Source organism: Gavialis gangeticus, unplaced genomic scaffold (genome assembly GCF_001723915.1).
Source record: "Gavialis gangeticus isolate Ggan-Ray unplaced genomic scaffold, GavGan_comp1, whole genome shotgun sequence".
In the NCBI taxonomy this organism is placed as follows: Eukaryota; Metazoa; Chordata; order Crocodylia; family Gavialidae; genus Gavialis; species Gavialis gangeticus.
The window spans coordinates 32994276-33000871 of NW_017729000.1; the positions used below are offsets into that span (position 1 = coordinate 32994276).

The 6596-nt window shown below is 38.9% G+C and overlaps 1 long non-coding RNA gene across 1 annotated transcript in view; it reads right to left on the reverse strand.

Moving 5' to 3' along the window:
• Positions 1-1432: 1432 nt before the first annotated feature.
• The window catches only part of LOC109290117, an 8803-nt gene continuing 3639 nt past the window's right edge, over positions 1433-6596 (reverse strand). Inside the window, exon 3 of the long non-coding RNA XR_002095528.1 lies at positions 1433-1445. This is a non-coding gene — a long non-coding RNA (uncharacterized LOC109290117). The remainder of the gene's footprint in view (positions 1446-6596) is intronic.

Sequence of the window (6596 nt, forward strand, 5' to 3'; positions counted from 1 at the left end):
AACACATCCTTGTCTTTGTAGGAAGGTAGGAATCCAGACCTGTGAAGAATGCAGCTCTTATTACATGAGCCTCCTACTTGTGGACGAGTACTGAACCATACCTGTGATGACCATGACATAAAGGGAAAAAAGGAGAAAAAAACTAAAAAATCAAATGAATAAAGTTTAATAAAAAATTATGAAAGTGAGAAAGAAGTCCACAAGCAGAGCCTCATATTCATCTTAACTTCAGCAAAACTTCTAATTCTTCAGGTGCATTTCTGTGTCTGTAACAATTGATCTTAAAGCTTATTTTGAATTGTGTATGGAACTGGCAGCACTTAGGCATCTAACTGCCTGATTTGCAGGTTGCTAGATGCAGCCTAAGTGCTATTAATTGTTTCTGCAATCAGTCACAGTAGCAAAATTGTGCTTGTCAAATTAGACCGACACCGAAAATCAAGCCCTCCTAGTGCAAGCAGGTTATTATTTTTCAGAAGAGCAATCTGTTTGTGAAGTGACTATTTGGCAACATGATGATCTTTGGAAGAAAATTTGACTGATCATATTCAACTTTTTATCTGACTCCCCCTCTGAAAAGATTAAAGCAGCGTAAAGGTCAAAGATTCCAGATTAAATTCCTAATAACCCATGACTGTTACTGTTGCATTTTTACCCTCCTGGGAATAATGCTATGCATCTTTCCTCTTCTAAAGGGAAAAAAGGAAGGAACCAATCCCTTGTGGTTTCCTGTGAATCATTACACATTTATGATGAATGTGACATTGAAGTTCTATACTTTTTATGGTACACAAAAGAAAAAAAATGTAAGCTGTAAAATGTTGCTTTAAAAATGTGTTAAAAACAGTGTTCTGACACTTTACTGCACAATGAGCTCTTACATTAAGCATTTATGGCAGCTACAAATTCACAGCATGGTTTTGATGCAGTAATAAAGAAAAAAAACCCAAAATGGGTCCAACTGACATTTTACAGCTGGAACAAAGGGTTGAAAGTGTAGGGCTTATCTGCAACCGCTGTATATTACATATTAGCCCCCTTATCAACAGCTAAACTGAATATTACCCACCTTAAAGAAGCCTAAGTCAGTAAGTTATTAGTAAATTAGGTCCTTCAATCATGCTGAAGGTCAAAGAACATGAAATTATATTGTACCTACTAAGTGAGGGCCAAAATCTGCTTTAATGTACGTTCCAAAGTCAAGAGAGTTGAGGAGGCTATGAATCAGGGCACAGTTTGGCCCTCACAATAATTAATGCTGAGCAAAAATTGAACACATTTAGAATTATACCATGAATCCACAATCCATTATGGTATAAGACTGCCGCTCAAGAACCACAGGGCTACGCAGCAGCATGACAGAGGCAAAGAAAACTCAGACCACTTTAGGGGCTTTCTTCAATCAAAAATGATTTGCATGGACATTCTGCAGTTTTCCTGTGGGCCTTGGGGAAAATACTGTAGGAATGCCTTTGATGCACTTGATTAGGCAACAAGTTCTCAACCTTGTAGGCTTAGTCAGATCTTCTCATGCTTAAATACAGATAATTAGTCTCAGTTTTGCTTTCTCTCTCTCTAACACTCATTTTTATTTTTCATTCCCCCCCTCCCTTACTGTATTCTTCAGTAATATTGAGCAGTTTTACATGTTGGCTTTATGATAGTTTGTCCAGACTTCATCCAGCATAGTTGCTTAACATACATTTGTCATTTGGAAGCTAAGATGATTGCATCATTAAAGGATGACTTTAATTATGGAGCAAGGGATTTTAAACCTCCTGTAGCCTCTTGTGCAAAGATTAGGAGGCAGTAGGAATCAATCCCTCCTTGCTCTCACTTCCCTAAAGCCGAAGGAATTGTGCTACATATACATTTGATAGATACATTACATTGTATTCTGGTCCACATATGTATTATACAGGGATGGTTAATGCACACAAATTATTTGGATTGCTAGAAGTAGCAATAAGCTAGCTCGAGTCACAAGTACTGCCAGTACTCAGAACTTGAAAACTCAGACCATATATTTTGAGATGTAATTACTTGAGTTTGAACTTTGTGGACCATAAACCTGTGAAAAATGTGTCGCTTCTATAATTTGGGATTTCCAGAAAATACTTTTTAGGATCTAAGAGCCCAGATGAATGATCAGGGGCCTGGGAAGCAAGACTTATGAGAATTCAGGAGAAGAGAAGACTTTGGGGACATTTGAGAACAGTCTTCAAATACCTGAACGGCAATTACAGAAAGAATGGAGATGGGCTTTTCTCTGTGACCATAGAGGACAGAACTAGGCACAATAGCCTCAAGCTGCAGCAAAGGAAATTTAAATTGGACCTTAGGAGGAACTTTCTGACTTTGAGGTGGTCAAGCACTGAAACAGGCTACCTAGAGAAACAGTGGAATCGCCATCCCTGGAAGTTTTCAAGAGCAGATTGAACAGACACCTGACTGATATCATTTAGTCAGGGATGTTCCTGCCTTGAGCAGGGGGCTGAACTAGATGAACTTGTGAGGTCCCTTCCAGCCCTACTTTCTCATGATCCTGTTTAGTTCAACCAGATATCTGTGGGATACTAGACAAGTCAACTGAAGCCTAACTTTCAGCAATGCTGAGTATCCAAAAGTAGCCTCACTAAAGTAAAAGAGAGCTCCAGGATGTTCTTCTCTCAATTTCTGTGTCTGGGTAACAGTGCCTCACATATAAAAGGGTGTTGGCTCAATTTGCACCTGGGCAGAGGTTTGAACTGTTGCTTCAGAAACAGAAAATGGCCCAGTGATGAAAGATTCTGCATCTGAAAACTAGGAGATTGTGGTTTTTGTTACCAGCTTAGTTATCATGTGGCTTAGGATGCAACCATGGACAAATTAGTTAAACTTGCTACAGAGTTGGTGTTAGGAATGAGAAATCCAGGCACTTGTCTGGGGTGCAGGTCATGGGATCCCCACCATGCTAAGCTAACACATATCATAAAACATCCCGGTGGGAAGATGAAACAACCAATGCCTTAGTGTCTACCCTGTGCTCCTATGAGTTTAACTCCAGCTCCTTCTTTTGGTACTCCAGTTTCCCTGTCCATAAAATGGGAAGAAGAATTTTTATTACTATCTCCAAGGAGTGGTAGAAAATTAACTTCATCAGCACCTGAGAATCACTTTTTCCACTTTTGCCTGGGAGATGCCATATAAAAGCAAAATATATAAAATAGTTTACTGGTAGAGTGGTTTACTGGTAGAGAGTACCTGCCACTATGGCTGTTTCTGTACATGTATGGAAGTAAGAAAGAATCACAGAAAGGTTAAAACATCTGGCATGACAGTGTCTGAGTGATTTTTTTTTATAATGCAATTTTAAAGACACTTGTACACAATTGTATGTTAATTTTGCGTCAAAGAGTACATCATAAGGAGCAAGTAAAATGAAGTATAGTGTTCATGCTTGTTATGTATGTTGTAATGTGGAGGTATAAGAACCACAGTCTAAAGTACTACCTCTGATCACCCTAACCTTTTCTCTTAGACACCAACACTGGCACAGGTTAAAAAAAATACTGCTAGTTGTGTTCCGCTCTGATGCTCCAGTTCAAAATGGCTTTCTGTCTCACTCCAATGGTTTCATGGAGGTGGGGATTGATCTGTGAATCTCTTGCATGATATGTCTGAAATATTTATCTGAGGTTGAACTGTCAGGTGGTGTCCAACTCACTCATTACTAGGCAGCAGAGGGAGGCAGGGCTGTCAGGAAGTTATCATTTTCATAAGATATGGCTCTGTTTTGATTTTTATGGACAGCAGCTTCTATGCTTTGTTACACTTTGCAGCTGAAAGAGCTAGTTGCGAGGCACTTGATTTAAGCACTGAAAATGGTAAACTAAAGGCAACAGTGAATTACATCCTGAAGCTGTTAAAAGCTTTGTGGTTACCTTAGCATTTTTAACTTTTCTTTTTGTTTCTTTCTTGCACCCTTTGTTTTCTTTGTTTTGTTTTTTTTCTTCTATTTTAATGGGGTTTTTCTGACATTTCCCTTTTCCTAATTCCCTTTGCCATTAGGTTTTCCTCCCTCATTGTGCTAAGGAATGGTTTACAGCCTGATTTAATTGGTGCCTGATAAATGACCTGTATTTCATTTCTTGATGGGAATACTCCACTGATCTCCCTTAGCTCAGTGAAGCATGCCTTGGGGGTGCTACAAGGTTTGCTATGATCAAAGAATCAAGAAAATTCTCATGGTGCAACTATGCACCAGTAAACATTTCCCTTGCCTTCCTTACCTTGTAAATTCAGCTCTGTTGTAGATTATTTAACAAGAAATAAAGTATCAGACAAAATAAGACATGTCAATGTCCCTATTGTCCTCACTTTTTCCATGCCAACACTATGCTGAAATATGACACTTGGTTCCATTTTGTGAGAACCTCTTACTGTACACAACCCAGACCAATGGGTTTCATTATATTGTGGCTCCCTGGAAACTGACAGACATTTTTACATTATACAAACTACCTAAAATTGTAGTCCTTATATGTTTCCATTGTCTGAAAGGCACATCTTATAACTGTGGGAATAGGAATGTTATCTTTTGGTCAAATGACTGTGTGCTGAAGCATGACCCAATTTCCAGTTTAATGCAAGTCCTATTTTGGGGTTGTGAAGGAAAAAAAAATGCCTATTGCCTTTGAAATGCTTATTTCAGTTTTATTAAAAAGAACTGTTGATGGCAAGTTATGGGATGCTATAAAATTGAAACTACTTTATTTAAAAGCATTCTCACTTGTGCAATGACACAAAGGTTTTGGCTTTGTAGCTATGAGGGCCCTGTCTGAGGTGATTTTTTGCTGGCGGTTCTTCATTTGCAGATATTTTCTATGCTTGCTATAAAAGAAAGTCTTGCCACTTTTTACATTTTGATAATTAATCTTTAATACTGCACCATACCAATTAACTATGAACTATTAGAAAAATAATAAGCTATGAATCATCAGCTACAAGCAGGGAGCTACTTTAATAGTCAAAAGATGAAGCATTCCTTATATATACTCCACATCAAAACAAGTAGAGCCATAGTTAAAAAGAGTCTACCACACATCCCCCATGGGGTCTGAAAACAGTTAATGTATCTTCTTCTGTTATTTATCTGATAATACATATAATGAAAAGAGGGCTGAGTCTTGAAATCCTTATTCACATGAGTATCTTTAATTCCTACTAGCAGCCCCATTGGGCTGTAAGCATGTGGAAAACATGGTTAATCCACAGTATACATGCAAGGTACAAGTACAATCTTTTGGAAAATGCATGCAAATAAAGGGTCTACTTTTGCAAGCTCTTACGCAGGTGGGAAGTACTCCTGCACAGGGATTTCAGAGAAATTACCTGGGACATACTTGTTCTACTAAGAGTCAGTCTGGACCCCTGGAAACATACCTGTACAGAACTGAATCTTTAAATAGTCTGTGATTTCTACAGGACTGCTTAGGTGCCTAAAGTTTAACAAGGTGATATACTTTGCTGAGCCCAGTGTCTAGCACTGTACAAGTCTGAATCCACAATTAGTCAATCATTAGGGTGAAATGCTGCCACAGTGTATGAGTCTACATGAGACAATTTACTATGCAGCAGACTAATCTACTGAACCGTAAAGAATTACTGTCTACATGTGCTCACCATTTACTGCACAGTTACCTACTACCTGTAAATACAGGTAGTAAACTTACTGTGCAGTAGCACATGTGTAGACACTGACAGGGAGCAAATTTGCTTCCAGTCAACCCCAACACTAGGGGGCCACAGTGGATGGGGAACTCCTCCAGTCCTGGCACTGCTTAGCTTCCTGACTCCCCACAGGAGCTGGGAACCGAGCAGCACTAGGACTGGGGAGCTCTCTGCTTCTCTACAAAGCTGGGGGCTGGCTGAGAGCTCTTCCACTTCTGGCCCAGTTCCCAGCCAGCCCTGGGTGAGGCTGGGATTTCCCCATGCAGCTAAGAGTTGGCTGGGGTTGTCCCACTTGAGGATGAAGACTGCTGCTGCATTTTGAAGACTTTTTAGTTAGTGCACTCTTTCCTGAATACAGTTAATTATATTAATCTAGCCTGGAAAAAATGAGATCTGATAGATGCTGGCATTGGAACTTACTGCTACTAACACTTTAGTTAAACAATGGAAATTTGCTGTTGATAGAAAGATGTGTTTTGCTGAAATACAGAGTGTGGAAAAAACAGAAAAAAAATATTGTTAATTTTTATCAAAGCCATTAAAAGTAGGCTGCCAAACTGTTCTTTTCCTAAATCCAGGGCATTGTAATAAAAGAAAACATCCAGGAAATTCCACTGTTATGCAGGAATGTATGTATGTATATATAGTCATATTTAAAAGCCATATTTTTTTGATAAACCCAAATCCTATTAGTTTAAACAGGGGTAAAGTACACACTACCTCATGCATTTACTGGTAACCTAGCGGTGTAATAACTGTATAGCTGAACAGATTAAAACCTGAACACATGCACACATTCACCCTTGTGAATTCAGAGCTAAGGAAAGTCTGATTAAACTCAATGGTAAAACAGTCCAGAAAAAAAATTGTTAACCCCCCCCCCC